The 23273-nt window shown below is 46.2% G+C and overlaps 1 protein-coding gene across 3 annotated transcripts in view; it reads left to right on the forward strand.

Moving 5' to 3' along the window:
- Nucleotides 1–4392: 4392 nt before the first annotated feature.
- Nucleotides 4393–23273, forward strand: part of LOC143981137 (ras-related protein Rab-7a-like) — a 57993-nt gene continuing 39112 nt past the window's right edge. The window contains exon 1 of one of the 3 annotated variants that reach the window (XM_077479058.1): nt 4393–4528. The gene's annotated coding sequence lies outside the window, so the exon portion shown is untranslated. The remainder of the gene's footprint in view (nt 4529–23273) is intronic. The other 2 variants (XM_077479060.1, XM_077479059.1) reach the window with 2 other exon arrangements.

A 23273-nucleotide genomic window follows, 5' to 3' on the forward strand; every position in this document is an offset into this window, starting at 1 on the left:
GCCACCCCCTATTCAGGCACTCAGCGGTGAGGGTGTTTTTTTTAAGTACCCGATTAGATCCATAAGCTCTCATAGGCTTCAAAGAAAAAAAAAGGTGGACTCCGAGCGCAAAGCGTTGCGTTCAGAGTCCACCCAGATGTGTTAGAAAAGCAAATATTTGCTTCTCTAACACTGAGTGGCTGCAGATGATGGGCACAGTGGCTGCATATGATGGACACAGTGAGGCTGCATATGATGATCACAATGGCTGCATATGATGGGCACAGTGAGGCTGCAATTGATGTTTTTTTTCACAATTGTTCAGTTTGTTTGTGCCCCCCCAAAAGTTTTGAACACCAGCTGCCACTGCTGATCCGTCTATATGGAGGACGACAGATCCCCTTCCATTTTTTTCTTCAGATCGGACCAGAGGTAGGCGGGTGTAAACGGACACAAGTCTGTTTACCTCCACCAGTCCATAGGAGCGAAAGGAGGGTCCGATCAGCTCCACCTGCAAAATTGACAGGCAGACTTGATCGGGCCATTCGTCTGAAAGGGGCCTAAGGGAGAGAGTTATAACCCCTGTGCGTTTTTTTTTTTTATTTATTTTTTTAGCCATCTGCGTCCTTTTGAGGATATTTCCCTTAACTTCCTGTCCAATAGCCAAACATGAGGAAATTCCTGGTTGTCACTAGAACGAGTGTCCCCATTGAGAGATTTGCCCTCTACTTCTGTTCTGGGGACAACCCAAAATGTGGGATTTTTTTAGTTTCAGTAATAATGATACACAGGGCAAATAGAGATATTGAATCTCCCTATCAGGACAAGAATAGACAAAAGAACCTTCACAGGGGGTTTAATGCCTCTCCATTCTATTCAAAACAAAACAAAAAACAAGCTTTACCTTTGGCTTTGAAAATATTCATTGTATTTATTGATTATGGCATCTGGCATCTGAAAAGGATAATACAGTGTCTTGAAAAAGTATTCACACCCCTTGAAATTTTCCACATTTTGTCATGTTACAACCAAAAACAAATGTATTTTATGTGATTCAGCGCTAGTTCACATTGAAGCGATTTGGCATGCGATTTGCACATGGCACTGTCCGAATTGGTGCGGCGCTGCACCGATTTTCAACAGTAGTTTCTGTGCTATCGTCGACTTCGGGTGTGATTTCCATAGACATCTGTGTAGAAACCCCCATAGAGGTCTCTGAAATCGCCCCCGAAGTCGGGACTGACGTGGGAATGAAATCATGCGAGTTCAGCTGAACTCACACAATTTCATTTACACTGTCAATATGAACCTCGGCAGACCAACACAAAGTAACACATCATTTGTGAAGTGGAAGGAAAATGATAAATGGTTTTCATTTTTTTTTTTTTACAAATAAATATTTGAAAATTGTGGCGTGCATTTGTATTCAGCCCCCCTGAGTCAATACTTTGTAGAGCCACCTTTCGCTGCAATTACAACTGCAAGTCTTTTTGGGGATGTCTCTACTAGCTTTGCACAATTAGAGGGTGACATTTTTGCCCACTCTTCTTTGCAAAATAGCTCAAGCTCCGTCAGATTGGATGGAAAGCATCTGTGAACAGCAATTTTCAAGTCTTGCCACAGACAGTGGCATCACTAGGGTTGGTGACGCTCCTCCATCACGTACAGGCCCCCCCTCCATCAGGACAAACTACCCCCCTCCATCAGCACAGACCCCACTCAGGACAAACTACCCCCCTCCATTAGTACAGACCCCCCTCAGGACAAACCGCCCCCTCCATCAGTACAGACCCCCATCTGGACAAACAACCCCCTCCATCAGTACAGAACCACCTCAGGAAACTACCCCCAGGACAAACCACCCCATCAGTACAGACCCCCCTCAGGACAAACTACCCCCTCCATCAGTACAGACCCCCTTCAGGACAAACTGCCCCCTCCATCAGTACAGACCCCCTTCAGGACAAACTACCCCCTCCATCAGTACAGACCCCCCACAGGACACACTACCCCCCTCCATTAGTACAAACCACCCCATTAGTACACACACCCCTCAGGATAAACCCTTCCCTCCATCAATGCAGGCCGCTGTCCAGGATAACCCTCCAACTTCCATCAGTACAGTCCTCCCTCATTATAATCCCCTCATGCACCCTTGGTTGGAGGAAGATTCGGTGTTCTGGCGTGGCGTTATCGCAGCACTGCCACAGTGATTTCAATGAGGAGCAGTGGTGGAGGAGCGGTGAGTTCACCGCTCCAAAAATGCTGCTGGCAGGACTTTTTGTGACACCCTGCAAGCGCACCGCTCCAGTGTGCATGGAGCAGCTTTTTTCAGTGCTGTAGCGCCTGAAAAACGCTGGCAGTGTGAAAGGGGTCTTAAAACGGAAAGTAAACCCATCAATTTAACTGTTTCAAAAAACTATTACATTTCCGGCATGTTGGTTATGCTCTCAACCAAATCATCTAATGGCTGGTGTCATAACTGATCACATGTGCAGCACCATGGCAGATGAAGATTAAACAGAGGCCAAGATGGCAGCTGCCTTGACTAAAAATGATAGGAGGGTTTACTTCCCTTTTCAGTATGTGTTTAGTCTATGACCATCTCTCCAAGCATGTCTCCAACAACTCCTATAGAATGATCTTTGACAGGCTACTGCGCAAAGTCCGCAGTCTCTGGCCATCTCTTGTGTCGTGTCCACAGTCTTTTGCCATCTCTTGTCAAGCTCATAGTCTTTGACTATATCCCATTGTGCATCTACTGTCTCTGATAATGAACATTCACTGAATTTTATGTGCAGCCCTTTGGTGATGTCAGGGCTGCGCTTGAGGCCCCCTATATAAAGAAAGTTGACCACCCCTGGTATAGATGGTCTGGGAGGGCAGTATATCTGGGAGGGCTTCTTATTTTAAAAGAGGCATCCAGATTCCAATAAGTTCCCTCAACTTCCCCGCAGACCCTCACATCCACTGGGCCAGAGATGTGGGAATGAGGCCCTTGTCCTCTCTCTTGAAGTCCCTGGAAAGGCACCCTCTCCATGTTAAGGGCATGTTGCCTAGTATGGTTCAAGAGGTGGAGGTGGTTGGGGGCAGCCAAACTGCATGCTCAGATAAGAGTCTGATATAGGTTTTTGAGGGAGCCCAGTTTTTTTTTTTTGCATGAGACACTCATTAAGGATTAACGTCTGTCATGGATTCTGGTGGAACCTCACATATTTCTTGTGTGGGTTCCCCCTTAAAACCTGTACCAGATCTAGGATAAGGGTCCAGTATGGATTTTCAGGGTAGCTAGTTTGTATTGCATGAAGTCCCCTTTAAAATCCATACCAGACCCTCATTAAGGGTCTGTCATGGATTCTGGCGGGACCCCACATTTTTTTTGTGTGGGTTCCCACCTTAAAACCTGTTCCAGATCTAGGACAAGGATCCGGAATTGATTGGGGGGGGGGGTCTTTTTTCTGGTATGTTTTTTATATGTTAAACTGGGAAGACCGCAAGAGTTTTCATACTTCTAAAAAGTATCATGACTAACAAAAAGGCTGCGTAAAGCTGGCCATACATTATCCAATTTTCTTGTTCAATTTCCTTTAGATTTACCTTTAACTATGTAGTGTAATGCCCCGTACACATGATTAGACTTTCCGACAACAAAACAGTGGAATTTTGTCCAAGGGGTGTTGGCTCCAACTTGTTTTGCATATACACGGTCACACAGATGTTGGCCAACAATTACGAACGTAGTGATGTACAAGGCGTATGTGATATCTCCATTACAAATGCTAGTTTTACAAGACCGAGCGCTTCCGGCTCGTATCTGATTCTGAGCATGCGTGGACTTTTGTGCGACGGATTTGTGTACACGCGATCGGAAAGTCCGACAACAAAAATTTGTTTGCGGAAAATTTGAGAACCTGCTAGCCAACATTTGTCTGACGACAAATGTTCCATGGAACATACACACGGTCAAACTAAGCCAACAAGCTCACATCCAACATTTGTTGTCGGAAGATCCGATCGTGTGTACGCGCCATAAGTGCCTGCCTGATTGCATTCAAATTGAAAGTGTTTAGGTTTGACCTCATATATGGTTTTAGTAAATCGAAAGAAAAATTGTATAGTGTATAGTCAGCCTAACGCCTACATTAGGTCCAAAATGGGAATTGGATACGAAAAAATGATCTGTCCTCAAATAAAATAAATTTTCCAAGATTTCATGTCGCATAGCATTCCTAAAAACCTGCCAGACTGATGTTTGAAGACCTTTCATCTCTGTGTCACTAAATCATTACCTGGGTAAGCAGGTTTCATTTTTCATTCAGTAATTGCATCTGGCTGTACATGTGTTAAAGGCTTTTGTGTTTTTTTTTTTTTTTTTTTTTTTAAATCACCTTAGGGGGAAGAGGCACCTCCCTGAGCTTAGTGGCAGCCCGCTCCTCCTCTCACATGCTCAGGAACCAGGAACTCTATTCAGCATGAGGTTTTCCAATTACTCTGCCTACAGGAATCGTCCCACACAAAACTTTCTGCACTCTCTGGAGACGCATACAAGGTAGGTACTGCAATGCGATTGGCGCGGGGGCTGCAATATCTCAGAAACATTCCTTGCAAGCTTTGACGTTTGCAGTACTTTTATTTTATTGTATTTTAAATATATATAGAATAAAGCTCCATACAAACATTAGAAGAGACGTGTCTGCAGGTTCAGATGACATTCTGGGGGAAAAAAAATGACAGTCACAGAATTAGAGGTGTCTACAGGTTGCCTGAACTTATATGCTTATTTGATATAAGACTGCTATTTTATGTTCTTGGATCAAAAGATTTATAACTTCATTTGACTGCCCACTGAGATCTATGGATAGCTTTACCCCGGGTTACCGTGAAGATATGGATGTATTTTTTTATTATTTTTTATTTTTTTCTTAGAAATCGATTTATCAAGTAACATTTTATTAAAGTTTTGTAGCAGCGATACACAATAAGAGGTGCATAACAATTTGTACATCAATACAGTCAGGTATTCAGAAATCGATTTTATATGTACCACCCTGTTTAGATAAGGGTTGGCACTTGTCCTGGTGTGTTCCGTCTAATGTCTGCTGTTTACTTTGTGCTGGAGGCATATGATCATGTACCAAACACTGCTCACCTACTCTGGGCTGTGTGATGTCTGTCGGAGCAAGTTCTACACTTCATGTAGTATGATTTTCCACTGTACAGTTTGTCCCGCCCCCCCCCCAATCCAGAAAGTTAAAGCTTCAGCCCCGGAAGGATTTGCCCCTTTAATGACCAGGCCATTTTTTTTGCGATACATCACTGCATCACTTTAAGTGACAATTGTGCAGTCCTGCAATGCTGTACTCAAACAAAATTGACAGTCTTTTTTTACCCACAAATGGAGCTTTTTTTTGGTGGTATTTGATCACCTCTGCAGTTTTTAAATATTGCGCTAAAAACAAGAAAAAGAGTGACAATTTTAGAAAAATTTTAATTTAACTTTTTGCTTTAATAAATATCCAAAAAAATAAATAACTAATTTCTTCATCAGTTTAGGCCAATTTATACTCATCTACATATATTTGGCAAAAAAAAAAATTAAGCGTATATTGGTTTGTGCAAAGGTTATAGCAGCTACAAAATAGGGGATAGATTTATGGCATTTTTATTATTATATATTTTTTACTAGTAATAGCGGCGATCTGCGATTTTTAGCAGGACTGCGACGTCATTGTGTTGTGTTTGGGGGCATTACTGCCTGTTGAACAACACTAATTGAATGGGACCACGCTGCAACTGCCCTACAGCCACATGCAATGCCAGGATGGATATAAATCAAATATTATTTTTTTATTTTATTTTTTTTATCAAATTTATTTTTAATTTTATCAAATTTATTTTTAATTAAATGTTTTTGGAGTAAAAATCTATCTAAAAATAGTTTTCTATTTTAACCACTTGCCGACCATGCTATAGCCGAATGACGGCTGCAGCGCAGTCGGATAACTCTGGGAGGGTGTACTATGACTTCCTCCCAGAATCCCGGGAACATATGGGTCCAGAGGACCCGGCACATCACCAATCACGGTAAATGGACGCTGATAGCGACTGTTTACCACATGATTGCTCCGTCAATTGATGGAGCGATTACTTGTAAACAAACCAGCGTCATGTCAGGTTCCTCCCTCCCCTCCCCTTACCTATTGGTACAGTGTGAGCAGCAGCACTGTGGGCACTACACATCCAGCCCACAGCGCTGCTCAGTGCCCATTCCAGCCATCCATCTATCCATACTCAGCATACCCATCCATACTCATCCATCCATCCATCCATCCATGCTCAGCCATCCATACTCGGCATACTCATCAATACTCCGCATACACATCCATCCATACTTGGCATACTCATCCATCCATGCTCAGACATCCATACTCATCCATCCATGCTTACCCATCCATACTCAGCATACTGATCCATCCATGCTCAGCCATCCATGCTCAGCCATCCATACTCAGCATACTCATCCTTCCATCCATGCTCAGCCATCCATACTCAGCATAATCAGCCATCCATCCTCAGCCGTACCCAGCCATCCCATCCATACCCAGCCATCCCCAGCCACGGCTCATCCATGCCACATCAGTTATCGTCCATACCACTAAAGTGCCCCACAAAAGTGTAATAGGTAGTCAAATTAGATTTGAAACTTATGCCCCTAGAACACCTGATGGTGCTCCCTGCATGTTGGGCCTCTGTATGTGGCCAAGCTGTAGAAAAGTCTCACATGTGGTATCACCATACTCAGGAGGAGTAGGAGAATCTATTTTGGGGTGTAATGCTTGCTATGTACATGCTATGTGTTAGAAACATTTGTGTAAATGGACAATGTTGAATTAAAAAAAAATGCCTTTTCATTTTCTTTACATATTTTCCAAAAACTCATTATGACTCATAGATTATACATTGGGGTGTTTTCGTTCCAAAATAGGGTAATTTTTGGGGCATTTCCATTGTCCTGGTGCTCCAGGGCCTTCAAAAGTGTTATGCCACGTACACACGACCAGACTTTTTGACAGAAAAGGTCCGACAGAGCGAATCTGTCGGAAAATTTGATCGTGTGTGGGCTCCATCGGACCTTTGCTGTCCAAAAATCTGATGGACTTTAGAAATAGAACATGTTTCAAATTTCCTATCGAGAAATCCACTTGTGTGTATGCTAGTCTGACGGGCAAAGACCAACGCTAGGGCAGCTATTGGCTACTGGCTATGAATTTCCTTATTCTAGTCCGGTCGTACGTCATCACGTTCGAATCTGTCAGACTTTGGTGTGATTTATTTGTGCCCAAGTTCGTTTACTCGGAAAGTCCGTCGGAACTCCACTGAAAGTCCGTCGGAAAGACCGTCGGACCTAGTCCATTGAAAAGGCTGCTTGTGTGTACGCGGCATAAGAGGTACTCAAGAAATGATATGTGTAAATTATGCTCCAAGAACGCCTGATGGTGCTCCCTGCATGTTGGGCTCTGTGGCCACGCTGTGTAAAAGTCTCACACATGTGGTATCACTATACTCGGGAGGAATAGTAGAATGTGTTTTGGGGTGTAATTTGTGCTGTGTGTATGCTGTGTGTGAGAAATAACCTGCTAATTAACAATTCTGTGAAAAAAAAATCAAAAAAAATCTTGATTTTGCAAAGAATTGTGGGAAAGAATTACAACTTCAAAAAACTCACCATGCCTCTTACCTTGGAATGTCTACTCTCCAAAAGGGGTCATTTGGGGGGGGGGGGTTGTACTTTCCTGGCTTGCTGGGGTCACAAGAAATGAGATAGGCCGTCAGTACATCAGGTGTGATCAATTTTCAGAGATTGGCACCATAGCTCGTGGACACTATAACTTTCACAAAGACCAAATAATATACACCAAATTGGGTTATTTTTACCAAAGATTATGTAGCGGTATAAACTTTGGCCAAAATATATGAAGAAAAATTACTAATTTGCTACATTTTATACCAGAGACGAAGAAAATGCATTTTTAATTTTTTTTACAGAATTTTCAGTCTTTTTTTGTTTTATATCGCAAAAAAAAAAAAAACAGCGGTGATTAAATACCACCAAAAGAAAGCTCTATGTGTGTGGGGAAAAAATACAAAAATTTCATATAGGTACAGTGTTGCATGACTGAGTAATTGTCATTCAAAATATGAGCGCACCGAAATTGGTCTGGTTAGGAAGAGGGTTTAAGTGCCCAGTGGGTAAGTGGTTAACATACATTAATAATTTAGTTTATTCACCATAAAATGGAGCTTAGTTATGTGGCATGAGGCTGTATATTCTTCACTATTTACATTTTTGGTAAACTCATTCAATGAATCCAAGCTGAGAGAACATGCACTGCATTGATGCATTCACACAATTTTACAGTAACCATGGTGGCGGAATGGCGGTGATTCCACCTGCGATCATATGTGAATGCAGCCTTAGGGCCTATTTACACCTGATGCAGTGAGATGCATTTTTGACTGCACTTTAGCTGCAAGGACAGTCCAGAATCAAGGTTATTCTATGGGTATAGTTCACACTAGTGCAGTGAAAAAAGTACAGCATCCTGCATTTTTCTGAACTGCAACATAGTTCAGTACACATAAAAGCCCAACGAGGAAAGAAGATGGAAGTGACCTCAAATGAAATGCAAAATGCACCGAAAATGCATGCAAATACGTGTTTAAAAAATGCACATCACTCTGCATGCAAACACTTGCAGTAAACACGCAGTTTCTGGTGTGCATGGGCCCTTAAGAATTGGTAAGCTGCAATATTTAGTATATCATTTATGTTTTTGGGTTTAAGCCCTGGTGCACATTCAAGCTACTTTTTTAAATTGCGCTGCTTCACTTGAAGTAGCGCGATTTCAAAGTAGCAAGGTCAGCGCGATTTCAGGTGCTACTTGATAGACACCTGTGTGGCTTCATGCACAGATGTCTATTGAAGTCGCACCTGAAATCAGCAAAAGTAGTGCAGGAACTATTTTGCATATTGGTGCGGAGCCGCAAAATTTGTGTCGCGCCAATTGGAACAGTGCCATTGTCTCCAATAGGCTGCAACTTGTCAAGCGATTTGATCTCTCAAATCGCATGACGACAAATCGCTTCAATGTGAACCTAGACTAATACTGCTTTATATCTGGCACACCGAGACAATCTGACTGAAGCACTGGAGACTTCTAGTGCTAGGATTAGCTAAGCGTTTTTTGTTTTTTTTAGGATAAACCTTTTGTCAAGTCCGGCCATAAAGGGATCAAAATTAGGCAGGTTCATTTCGATCCATGTATTGGCAAGCTGGTTGTACTGAAGTCGATCTATTGACAGACTTCAGCACAACCAGCCTGTTGGGTATTTCTTGTGCGATCGCTGCCGGTGGATGTAGCCGCCGGCAGGGATCAGTGTATTCTGAGGGGAGCACACAATAGCGCAGCGAAATGGATTCCCCCATTAATAACTGACTGGAGGAGTGAAGCTATTTTCTTTCCTTTAACTACTTCAGCTCCGAAAGGTTTTACACCGTTCATGACCAGGCCGTTTTTTTTTTGCGTTCATTTAACTGACAATTACGCGGTTGTGCGACATTGTACCCAAACAAAAAAGTCCTTTTTTTTCCCCCCACAAATAGAGCTTTCTTTTGGTGGCATTTGATCACCTCTGAGGTTTTTATTTTTTGCGCTAATATAAACAAAAAGCAACAATTTTGAAAAAAGAACAAAACATTTTTTTACTTTCTGCTATAAAACATCCAATCAATATGTATTCTGCTACATATTTTTGGTAAAATAAAAATAAAAATCACAATAAGCGTATATTGATTGGTTTGCGCAAAAGTTATAGTGTCTACAAACTATGTGATCATTTTATGGACTTTTTTTTTAGTGGGACTGCATCATTGCAGCAGACAAATCTGACACTAAAGCCCCATACACACTATCAGATTTTCTGCAGATTTTTGTCTTCAGATTTACAAAAACCATGTAGTGGAGGGGCCTGCCTGATTGCATACAAAACTCCTAAGGTTTGACCTCATATTATATGGTTTTGGTAAATCATAGGGAAAAAAAAATCTGCAGAAAATCTGTGTATGGGGCTTAAGTGACAGTGAGGCCGCGTACACACGGGCGGACTGTTCGCCCAACCTTGTTCGGCAAACAGTTTCATCAAACAGTCCGCTCAAAATTAGCATGAGCGGACTTGCCCACACACGAGCGGACTGTTTGACGAACAAGGTTGTGCAAACAGTTCGCTCAACTTTTGAAATGAACGGACTCGCCCACGTAAGGCGGAGGCAAATCCGCCCATTTCGAGCGCGTGTACAGGTAGGCGGGGCCCGCGAAGGAGACGTCGCGGGCTCCGCCGCCTGGAATGGGCTTAAAGGGGAACCCCAACGCCGAAAAAAATCGGCGTGGGGGTTCCCCCCAAGTCCACACCAGACCCTTGTCCGAGCACGCTACCCGGCCGGCCAGGAAAGGGGGGCGAGCGAGCGCGCCCCCCCCTCCTGAGCCGTACCAGGCCGCGTGCCCTCAACATGGGGGGTGCCTTGGGGAAGGGGGGGCCGCGCGGCCCCCCCACCCCAAAGCACCTTGTCCCCATGTTGATGAGGACAAGGGCCTCTTCCCGACAACCCTGGCCGTTGGTTGTCGGGGTCTGCGGGCGGGGGGCTTATCGGAATCCGGGAGCCCCCTTTAAGAAGGGGGCCCCCGGATACCGGCCCCCCACCCTATGTGAATGAGTATGGGGTACAATGTACCCCTACCCATTCACCTGTGAACTAAAGTACAATAAAAAACACAACACAGAGAAAAAATATTTTATTGCACAGCTCCGGGGGTCTTCCGTCTTCGGGGGTCTTCTCGCCGGACTCCTCCGCTATGTGTGTGTAGCTCTTTTGCTAGCGGAGGAGTCCGGCTTTCTTCCTCCCCGCCGCCGGCCTCTTCTCCCGACTTCGGGGGTCTTGTCCCCCTCTTCGGTTCTTCTGCCGGGCCACCGCGCCTGGTCCGGTGGCCCGGTCTTCTGTCGCCGTCTTCCGTTCTTCTGTCGCCGCCTTCGGTTCTTCTGCCGGGCCACCGCGCCTTCTTGTAGCTCTTTTACAGGCGGTGGCCCGGTCTTCTGTCGCCGCCGCCGCCTTCCGTTCTTGTTCTTCTTCTTGTTCTTCTTCTTCTCCTGGAGATGTTGACTCGACGAGCTCTCCGGCCGGAATGCCAGGGACACGCTCCGCTGCCACTTATATAGTGACAATGGGGCGGTGTCACATGGTATATGTCACATGGGTTGGTCACATGGGTTGATGTCACATGGGGACTATGACATCGTAAGGGGGCGGGGTCACCATGTGACCAACCCATGTGACATATACCATGTGACACCGCCCCATTGTCACTATATAAGTGACCGCACAGCGCGGCTCTGGCATTCCGGCCGGAGAGCTCGTCGAGTCAACATCTCCAGGAGAAGAAGAAGAACAAGAAGAAGAACACGAACGGAAGGCGGCGGCGGCGACAGAAGACCGGGCCACCGCCTGTAAAAGAGCTACAAGAAGGCGCGGTGGCCCGGCAGAAGAACCGAAGGCGGCGACAGAAGAACGGAAGACGGCGACAGAAGACCGGGCCACCGGACCAGGCGCGGTGGCCCGGCAGAAGAACCGAAGAGGGGGACAAGACCCCCGAAGTCGGGAGAAGAGGCCGGCGGCGGGGAGGAAGAAAGCCGGACTCCTCCGCTAGCAAAAGAGCTACACACACATAGCGGAGGAGTCCGGCGAGAAGACCCCCGAAGACGGAAGACCCCCGGAGCTGTGCAATAAAATATTTTTTCTCTGTGTTGTGTTTTTTATTGTACTTTAGTTCACAGGTGAATGGGTAGGGGTACATTGTACCCCATACTCATTCACATAGGGTGGGGGGCCGGTATCCGGGGGCCCCCTTCTTAAAGGGGGCTCCCGGATTCCGATAAGCCCCCCGCCCGCAGACCCCGACAACCAACGGCCAGGGTTGTCGGGAAGAGGCCCTTGTCCTCATCAACATGGGGACAAGGTGCTTTGGGGTGGGGGGGCCGCGCGGCCCCCCCTTCCCCAAGGCACCCCCCATGTTGAGGGCACGCGGCCTGGTACGGCTCAGGAGGGGGGGGCGCGCTCGCTCGCCCCCCTTTCCTGGCCGGCCGGGTAGCGTGCTCGGACAAGGGTCTGGTGTGGACTTGGGGGGAACCCCCACGCCGATTTTTTTCGGCGTTGGGGTTCCCCTTTAAGCCCATTCCAGGCGGCGGAGCCCGCGACGTCTCCTTCGCGGGCCCCGCCTACCTGTACACGCGCTCGAAATGGGCGGACTTTCCGAGCGGGAACAGTCCGCTCATTTCGAAAGTACAGCGGACAAGCCCACACACGGGCGGACTGTTCGCTCAAACACAGTTTCAGCGGACAGTTTTTCGGAATTTCCGAAAGACTTTGTCCGTCCAACTGTCCGCTGAAACTGTCCGCTGAAAGCCCACACACGAGCGGACTGTCCGCCCAAACACTGTTCAGCGGACAAGGTTGGGCGAACAGTCCGCCCGTGTGTACGCGGCCTGACACAAATACGGTGATCAGTGCTTAAAAAAAATAAATAAAATGCACTGTCACTGTATAACTGACATTGGCAAGGAAGGTGTTAACCGATCAAAGGGTTAAGTGTGCTCCTAGGGAGTGCTTTCTAACTGAGGGGGGGGGAATGCTGACGCTGGAGGAAAACAGACCCGTGTTTCTGATTGGCAGAAAACACAAGACCTCCAATTTCCTCCCTCACAGAACGGTGGTCTGCCTTGTATACATAGGCAGACCGCCGCTCTGTCTCTCCTCTGAATGCCATTGCAGCAGCCAAACCCTCCGATTGGCTCCCGCTGTGTTGGATCCAAGTGGGAGCGTGGCTCCAGAGGCGCACGCCCTAGAGCCGATGACGTACTGTACGTGATTACGCACTTAAGGGCCACCCTGCCACAGTACATGTATGTGGGGTGGTATATCCATCCATCACCTCATGATCTATCAGCTTTTGATACTCTATTACATCAGAACTATTTTTCTATCTTGCTTTCGGTCCTAAGGGGTCAAGTTATTATCGAATGACCAAATAGGCATCTAACCACAATTGAGGATATACCTTGCTAATTCTACTTTAACCACTTCCCGACCAGCGCACGACGATGTAAGTCGACAGAATGGCACGGGCAGGCATATTGGCGTACAGGTACGTCCAATATTCAATGCCGCCCTGCCATTGGGAGCGCGCCGCCGGCGGCGCGCTCCCGCACTTGTCGGGACCCCCGTGAGTCCGGTCGCGGGACCCGCGGACTCGATCGCCGCGATCGTCTCACGGAGCGGCCGAATGGAGGAAATGCCGTGTAAACAGAATTTTTCCATTCTGCCTAGCAACTAGTGACGCTGATCTCTGCTCCATGTGATTGGAGCAGAGATCAGTGTTCACTAAATGAAAGCCCAACCCCCCCACAGTTAGTAACACACCCCTAGGAACACTTAACCCCTACACTGCCACCCACTGGTTAACCCCTTCACTGCCAGTGTCATTTACTGTATAAATGACAATGGTCCCAAAAATGTCCGATGTGTCTGCCACAATGTCGCAGTCACAATAAAAATCGCTGATCGCCGCCATTACTAGTAAAAAAAAAAATAATAAAAAATTATTAATAAAAATGCTGTAAAACTATCCCTATTTTGTAAACGCTATAACTTTTGCGCAAACCAATCAATAATCGCTTATTGCGATTTTTTTTTTTTTTTTTTTTTTTTTTTATTTTTTTTTTTTTACCAAAAATATGTAGAAGAATACGTATCGGCCTAAACTGAGGGAAAAAATTTTTTTTATATATATTTTTGGGGGCTATTTATTATAACAAAAAGTAAAAAATAATGCGTTTTTTTCAAAATTGTCGCTCTATTTTTGTTTATAGCGCAAAAAATAAAAACCGCAGGGGTGATCAAATACCACCAAAAGAAAGCTCTATTTGTGGGAAAAAAAGGACGTCAATTTTGTTTGGGAGCCATGTCGCACGACCGCGCAATTGTCAGTTAAAGCGACGCAGTGCCGAATCGCAAAAAGTGGTCTGGTCTTTGACAAGCAAAATGGTCCGGTCTGCAAGTGGTTAATTAGTATTCAGATCACTACATATATCAGTAGCCTTCCTGTGACCCCCGGATTCAGAAATGCCTATCTGTGACTTAAAATCCTGTTACAGCACTTTCTACTTGGTGGCTACTATACTGTTGCGGTGTAACTGGCTAATTCTTATTTATCCACTAAGTGTACCTTTAACTCCTGAGGAAGCTCAGAGGAGGGAATGAATGAATGAAATACTTGTATAGCGCACAATGCGAACTGAATCGCCTCTAGAGGAGTGAAACATGTTGAGGGGTATACTCCGAAGTGATAATTATTATTTCTTTTGTTTCATCATAGAGCATTGATGTGGATAACAATTTTAATATATTGTAAATATTATTTTGTACTTTTGTTAATAAAATAAAAAAAATTGTGATTTTATGATACATACTCTGTGAATATCTATTTCCTATATACCGGTACATCACACAGCACCTTTTAAAGTCACAGGGTTTTGTTTACCCCTTTGTCCCTGTCTTCATTTTCAATTTATTTTAGGGATGTGGTGCTAACATTGGTCTGTCTTTGCCCTCATTATTTGATTTCAGTTAGCCTATGGTTGAACTAAAAAATAATAATTTAATAATCTACATTTTGTTCATAAAGGAACCCTTTGTTATAAAATGTTGGTCACCAGATAAAGCTGGTTTTATCAAAATACACAAAGATTGCTTGTCAATTGTCTCTCTCCGCCACCCCCAAGGACACCACCTGGCCGACCCTTATTAGGAGAGATTGGGAAAAAATATCAAACAAGGTGATTTTCCAGTTAATTTCTATTGTTCTCAGTGATAAGCTTTTACCAGGGTGTCTGCGCCATGCTTAGCGAGCACGCTCAGTGCATACAAGCAGACAAATGTCTACCACAATCATCCTTCAGAATGATTTTTCAGCTGTCAGCCAATGTCCATTGGTAAAATAGCCCGCAGTGTTGATCGAGAGGGGAAAATCCGACCAGGTGGTTGTACCGAAGTTGATCAAGCTCCCTGTCCATAAATGTATCAAAATTCAGTTGGTCCTCATTGAAGGACCAGCCAAATTCCAATCCATGAATTATTATAATCCATGGCTTAACTCCATATTTGGACCATGTTACACCTGTGTTTAGGATGTAACATGGTACAAATGGGCCACCCCCAGATCTGCGAATGAATAAACTACAAGTCCCGTCTTCCACCACAGCAGAATGTCTTTTAGTTCTCAATAGAACACGAGTGCGGTGATTACCACACTCATAGACCACTGACGCTTCCTCCAGCGCTCCAAATGAAAGTCCTACCTCGGTATAGGCAGGAAGGGTCTAAACATTTTTTTTTTTTTTTTTTTTTCATTTGGATAGAGAAGGGGGGGGGGGGGGGTTATGACTCCTGCCAGATTTTTTTTTTTTTTTTTTTTTTTTTTTATTTCTGTGTCCCATTTGTGAGATTTCTCACAAAATCTTGTCCAATAGCCACAACAGGAAGTTAGAGAAAATCCTTGATTGCCACCAGAACTTATGTCTGCATTGAAAGATTCCCCTCAATTCCTGCACTGAATCAAAATGTGGAATTTTTAATTCACTTTTCTTCTCGGGAGATAGCAGTCACCAGGACAAATAGAGTCCCAAATCCCGGTGGTGGCCCATCCATAGAGGGCACACGGGCGCCGCCTTCCCTATCCATGTGACCATGGATTCCAATTGGTGGGGGTGAAGCACCTAATTAGTGCCGAAGGCTCTCATAGGCTTCAAAAAAAGGGTGGTCTCGGAGCGCAGAGCATTGCACTCTGAGCCCACTCAGTTGTGTGACCATAGCGAATACATTTTTGCTAACACACTAAAGTTCCTCCCCGCCAATCAAAAGGCAGGTCTGTGAGACCTGCTTCCTGATTGGCCTAAGCGTTAGGCAATCCTATTAGATGCCTAGCGCTTTGGCGGAGGAAGCTGGAGGAGTGGATACCGGAGCCACCGCGGCCACACTCCAGGAGAGGATACGACAGCCTCACCACACGAGCGGGTAAGTGCCCGGGGTGGGCAGTGCTGTGCCATGTTGTTGGGAGGGGGTTGTTTGTTTGCTGCCCCCTCAATGAAGAACCCACCAGCCGCCACTGGAGAGTTCTAATAGGGACACAGACAGCAGTAAGCGCGCTCTCGGCACAGAAGTCTCGGCTGTCCAGCAATGCATGTGTGTGGCATGTTGGCATTTAAGACCACTTTCCACCATCTCACATATGTGTTACGCGGGTGGCAACAGAGGAATATGTTTTATACCATTGAGAACTCACAGGGACATTTTTAGGCTTCATGCACACTGGGGCTTTTTTAAACGCGTTTAGGCGAGTCGGGTGCTTGGGTGTTTATTCATTTCATTGGCTGGAATATTAATTTATTCTGACAGAATTTAAAGTGGAACTTCTCTCTCCCTATCAACATTGATTATTTTTAATCCTTATGCTGCTAGCATTGTTAAATGCTTTATTTATTGGCATATAACACAAACTTTTTCACCCTGAAAATTGGGTGCAAATAGTGTGTGCGTGTCATACGCCGATACTGGAATTTGGGCTGCCTCAGAGAGGACAGGGAAGGGGGCGGGAAGAGCCCCATCAGATTACATACAGCGAGAATCTCCTGTTTACTCAGTGGCCTCTGTAATAGGAAGTCCCATTCCCTGGGCCAGTGTTCTGTCTATCATAGAAGCCGGTCCAGGAGGCGGAACTTTGTATTAAAGAGGCCGCCAAGTAAACAGGAGATTCTCGCTCTATGTAATCCGACGGCGCTCGTCCCGCCCCCTCCCTGTCCCCTCCGTGGCCACAGTAATCTGAGGTGAGGCTGCAGATGGCATTGATCAGGCTGTAGATGGGCAATGGTGAGGCTGCATTGATGGGCATTGATCCTTATTTTGCTTCAAAATTCATTATTTAAAATTTAAGTTGTTTTCCTTAAACTTCCCTCCTAAAATGAAGGTGCGTGTTATAGATCTGTGCGTGTTCTATGCCGATAAATACGGTAGATAGGTAGGTATATCATATTTACTAGTTTTTTTAAACTTTTTTTTTTTTTTTTACATTTCTGTGGGAAGCTGAAGCTGCTGCCTGTTCACTTCCTGGATTTACACAGGCACTGCAGCTCTCATTGGCCCTCTTATGACTCACCCCCCTCCTATCTATCTATCTATCTATCTATCTATATAGTGTATGTGTGTGTGATTTCACTTAAAGGAGAAGTTAGGGTTTTCTTTAAAAATAAAAATAAAATCATACTTACCTAGGTGGATGCAGCATCTGTCCCCCACCGGCTCTAAGACTGAGAACTACACAATCAAAGACCTCTGATCGCTCGGTTCTCAGTGCTCTGTAAGCAGAGAGCTGGTGACTGTCAGTGCTGTGCCCCCCTGTTCACACTGATGCGCTGGGCTGTGGAAGGGGTGGGAGTGCTGGCTCAGGGTCTGGGGTTTATTGTCTTGATTTTGCCCCGAGCTGGACCGGTCTTGTGACATCAAGCCGACAGCGGGCTTCATGTGTCACAGGGTGCACAGAATGAACTGCACTCCTGTGATCCAAAGAAAAAGTACAGCCAAATGAGCTTTGGCTGTACTTCTCCTTTAATTTGCTGGCTGGCAATGTTATAAAAATGTGTGTGTTATATATATATATATATACACAAACACATTTTTGTACTTTAAGGCCTCATGCACACGAGACGCAGTTAAACGCGCGTTCAGATGCAGTTGGACAGTTTTTTCAACTGCACCTGAACTCATTCAATGTTATCCTATGTGTCCATGCACACAGTCTCGTTTTTTTGCGTTTATATGCAGTTGCGTTTAATCACGTTTTTCCAGAAGCAAAAAAATGCGTTCAGAGACAAAAATTTCTGCGTTTCAGACGCAAAACGGGCTAAACGCGGCTAAACGCGGCTGAACGCGGCAACCGCGTTTAGCCGCGTTTGCGTTTATATGCGTTTTTAAAGGTGACCTTTTTTTTTACATTAAAAATCTCAAAAATGATTGCAAATGATGAAAAACCATTAGAAAAATATTTTAAACAATTGCAATTGCAAGTGGACAATCCACAACTTGTGGCAAGTGACGTGGCAAGTGGACAATCCACAAACTTGTGGCAAGTGACATGGCAGGTGGCAAGTGATGTGGCAAGTGGACAATCCACAACTTGTGGCAAGTGACGTGGCAGGTGAAGTGGCAAGTGACGTGGAAAGTGGACAATAGACAACTTGTGGCAGGTGACGTGGCAAGTGACCTGGCAGGTGACGCGGCAAGTGACTTGGCAGGTGACGTGGCAAGTGGAAAATCAACAACTTGTGGCAGGTGACTGGCATGTGACGTGGCAAGTGGACAATCCATAACTTGTGGCAGGTGACGTGGCAAGTGACGTGGCAAGTGGACAATCCACTTGTGGCAGGTGACGTGGCAGGGGACGTGGCAAGGGACGTGGCAAGTGGACGATCCACAACTTGTGGCAGGTGATGTGGCTGGTGACGTGGCAAGTGGACAATCCACATCTTGTGTCAGGTGACGTGGCAGGTGACGTGGAAAGTGGTGTGCAAGTGACAATCCACAACTTGTGGCAGGTGATGTGGCTGGTGACGTGGTAAGTGGACAATCCACAACTTGTGGCAGATGGCATGGCAGGTGACGTGGAAAGTGGACAATCCCACATCTTGTGGCAAGTGACGTGGCAAGTGGACAATCCACAACTTGTGGCAGGTTATGTGGCAAGTGATGTGGCAGGTGATGTGACAAGTGGACAATCCACATCTTGTGGCAAGTGACGTGGCAGGTGATGTGGCAAGTGGACAATCCACAACTTGTGGCAGGTGACGTGGCAGGTGATGTGGCAAGTGACGTGGCAGCTGACGTGGCAAGTGGACAATCCAAAACTTGTGGCAGGTGACGTGGCAAGTGACGTGGCAGGTGACGTGGCAAGTGATGTGCAAGTGGACAATCCACAGCTTGTGGCAAGTGACGTGGCAAGTGGACAATCCACAACTTGTGGCAGGTGATGTGGCAGGTGACGTGGCAAGTGAACAATCCACAACTTGTGGCAGGTGACGTGGCAAGTGACGTGACAGGTGAAGTGGCAAGTGACGCGGCAAGTAGACAATCCACAACTTGTGGCAGGTGATGTGGCAAGTGACGGGCAGGTGATGTGGCAAGTCACGTGGCAAGTGGACAATCCACAACTGTGCAGGTGATGTGGCTGGTGACGTGTCAAGTGGACAATCCACAGCTTGTGGCAGGTGGCATGGCAGATGACGTGGAAAGTGGACAATCCACATCTCGTGGCAAGTGACGTGGCAGCTGACGTGGCAAGTGACATGGCAAGTGGACAATCCAAAACTTGTGGCAGGTGACGTGGCAAGTGACGTGGCAGGTGACGTGGCAAGTGACGTGGCAAGTGGACAATCCACAACTTGTGGCAGGTGACGTGGCAAGTGAACAATCCACAACTTGTGGCAGGTGATGTGGCAAGTGACGTGGCAGGTGATGTGGCAAGTGACGCGGCAAGTAGACAATCCACAACTTGTGGCAGGTGTGTGGCTGGTGACGTGGCAAGTGACAATCCACAGCTTGTGGCAGGTGGCATGGCAGATGACGTGGAAAGTGGCACAAACACATCTCGTGGCAGGTGATGTGGCAAGTGACGTGGCAAGTGGACAATCCACATTTGTGGCAGGTGACGTGGCAGGTGATGTGGCAAGTGGACAATCCCCAACTTGTGGCAAGTGACGTGGCAAGTGGACAATCCACAACTTGTGGCAGGTGCCGTGGGCAAGTGACACGGCAAATGCAAGTGTACAACTGCTCTCTATGCTGCTGCTGCTCACTCTGATCAAAATAGCAGAAATAGTTAAAAAAAATGCTTTGAGAGCTTTGGGAGGGTCTACATGATGTTATCTTTATAAACGCGTCTAAACGCAAACTTTGTGGCAGGTGACGTGGCAAGTGACGTGGCAGGTGACGTGGCAAGTGATGTGGCAAGTGGACAATCCACAGCTTGTGGCAAGTGACGTGGCAAGTGGACAATCCACAACTTGTGGCAGGTGATGTGGCAGGTGACGTGGCAAGTGAACAATCCACAACTTGTGGCAGGTGACGTGGCAAGTGACGTGACAGGTGAAGTGGCAAGTGACGCGGCAAGTAGACAATCCACAACTTGTGGCAGGTGATGTGGCAAGTGACGTGCAGGTGATGTGGCAAGTCACGTGGCAAGTGGACAATCCACAACTTGTGGCAGGTGATGTGGCTGGTGACGTGTCAAGTGGACAATCCACAGCTTGTGGCAGGTGGCATGGCAGATGACGTGGAAAGTGGACAATCCACATCTCGTGGCAAGTGACGTGGCAGCTGACGTGGCAAGTGACATGGCAAGTGGACAATCCAAAACTTGTGGCAGGTGACGTGGAAAGTGACGTGGCAGGTGACGTGGCAAGTGACGTGGCAAGTGGACAATCCACAACTTGTGGCAGGTGACGTGGCAGGTGACGTGGCAAGTGAACAATCCACAACTTGTGGCAGGTGATGTGGCAAGTGACGTGGCAGGTGATGTGGCAAGTGACGCGGCAAGTAGACAATCCACAACTTGTGGCAGGTGATGTGGCTGGTGACGTGGCAAGTGGACAATCCACAGCTTGTGGCAGGTGGCATGGCAGATGACGTGGAAAGTGGACAATCCACATCTCGTGGCAGGTGATGTGGCAAGTGACGTGGCAAGTGGACAATCCACAATTTGTGGCAGGTGACGTGGCAGGTGATGTGGCAAGTGGACAATCCCCAACTTGTGGCAAGTGACGTGGCAAGTGGACAATCCACAACTTGTGGCAGGTGCCGTGGCAAGTGACACGGCAAATGCAAGTGTACAACTGCTCTCTATGCTGCTGCTGCTCACTCTGATCAAAATAGCAGAAATAGTTAAAAAAAATGCTTTGAGAGCTTGGGGAGGGTCTACATGATGTTATCTTTATAAACCGTCTAAACGCAAACGCGTCTAAACGCGTCTAAACGCGTCTAAACGCGACATGCAAACGCGGCAAAACGCGCGTTTCTAAACGCGCGTTTCAGCTTTTTTTTGACAGAGGTTTCATCTGCGTCTCGTGTGCATGAGGCCTAACAATCCAACAAGGCTTATGATCCACACCACAGCGTGTGTGTTCTGTGCAAGTGTGTTGACATGCACTCACATGCTGTGTTGCATGTACAAAATGCACTGCAATCCTTGATAGATGTACATCTTGTTGCGTCACCAGCAAAAAATCCATATAAATTGTATTAGACGCGGTTGTGCACAAACAAAAGCCTGGTTTTCTTTTTACTCAAGTTGGTTTTTGAGCATAACATTAGCAATGGATACTTAATGTGGAACTTTGGTCAGAAAATTAAAGTGTTTGTAACCCTAAAAATAAATGAATACATAAATTATAATATAAAATGATCCTGTTCCTATAAAGCATGATCTATAGCATAGTGCTTCTGCAGTGTAATTTGTTGTACAATACCTGTTGATCCTGCTGTTCCTCTATGTGCACTGACTATGCTAATCGTGGATGCTGACCCATGATACTGTGGTCAGTTTATGTGCCTCTATCATCCCACTGTATGTTCAGTCTCTCCCTCCGTGTCTGCCTATTTCAATGATCTTAAACTGAAGTGAGAAGGCACCTGGTTTTGACAGGTATCCGCTCCTCCTCCAAAGTGTGCCAAATGTGGCGGGGAAGGGGGGAAGCAAACAATCGGCTTCTCCTTCGGGTGGAGCTCTGCTTTAAGCTGGCCATACATTATACATTTTTCTTATTGAATTTCATTTAGCTTTACTTTCAACTATGTAGTGCCAGTGCCTGCCTGACTGCATACAAATTGAAAGTGTTTAGGTTAGGTAAATCTAAAGGAAAATTGTACAAGAGAATTGTATAATGTATGGTCAGCCTTAATCACGTTTGCATGGGTTTCGCTTAAAAGCCTACGTGAACTTTCAGTTTAAATCCGCTAAATACATTGCAGGTGCATCAAAAAGTGTGCAATGTACAGCAGAGTAGAAAAGCTCTTTAGGCCCCTTTCACACTGACGTCCCGTTCAGGCCCGCCTGTCAGTTTTTCAGGCGGACCTGAACGGGTGCTCCATAGAGCTCTATGGAGCGTCGGATGTCAGCGGTGACATGTCCGCTGACATCCGACCCGCTCCGAAAAAGTGTAACGGAGGAAAAAGCTATTTTTCCATCCGTCTGCGGATCGGATCGGGTGACGACGGGCACTGCGGTCCGTTGTCATCCGATCTCCCATAGGGGAGAGGCGGCGCTGTGATAGGTCTGTCCCTGCGCAGTGTGCAGAGACGGACCTGTCATCTCCCTGCTCAGCGGGGATCGACGGAGTGATCCCGCTGAGCAAATGGATATCCACGGGGCGGATCAGAACTGATCCGCCCCGTGTGAAAGGACCCTTGGGGCTCATTTACACTTGTGAGGGGAGGAAAAAAAACAAGTGTTGGGCTGCATTCTTACCCAGTGGCAAAGCAAGACATTCTTTCACCCGGGGCAAGGACTCTCCTCCAGTGTGGATTAGGAGGGGAGACGACAGGAAAGAAGAAGTGAATTATTAAAGACCCCATTCTGGGGGCACTTTTTGTAGCTGCATCGTCACCACCCATTCACTGTGGTGTGGGCTGAATTCTCATTCATTGCTGCTTTTTTTTTTTTTTTTTTTTTTTGGTGCTGTAAACTGTGTGATGAATTAAAATGCACATCACCCCCCCCCCCCCCCCCCACAATCCCAAAACACTATGCAAAAATTACAAAAATCACACAAGGCTTGTTCAGGTGCCATTCAGTTTTAATGCCACCTAAATTGCAACACCCAAAGCATGTCGCTCCAAAAAGGAGACCCCTTCCCATGCCAATATAAGTAGTGGCACACCACGCACCCATCATTAGAGCGGGAGAGAGTGTTGAGTCAACATCGGGAGAAGATCCAGCAAAAAAGCGAGAAGATGGCGGAGAAGACCCGGAGAGGGGCAGAAGTCAGTGGAGGAGGCAGAAGAGCCAGAGTGGGGAGAAGAGATAGGAAGAGACAACAGAGCTTTTTATTTTTATATTTTTAGGTGAATGGGTAGGGGTACAATG

This window comes from Lithobates pipiens, unplaced genomic scaffold (genome assembly GCF_037356315.1).
Source record: "Lithobates pipiens isolate NorthernLeopardFrog02 unplaced genomic scaffold, aLitPip1_a1.2 Scaffold_1, whole genome shotgun sequence".
In the NCBI taxonomy this organism is placed as follows: domain Eukaryota; kingdom Metazoa; phylum Chordata; class Amphibia; order Anura; family Ranidae; genus Lithobates; species Lithobates pipiens.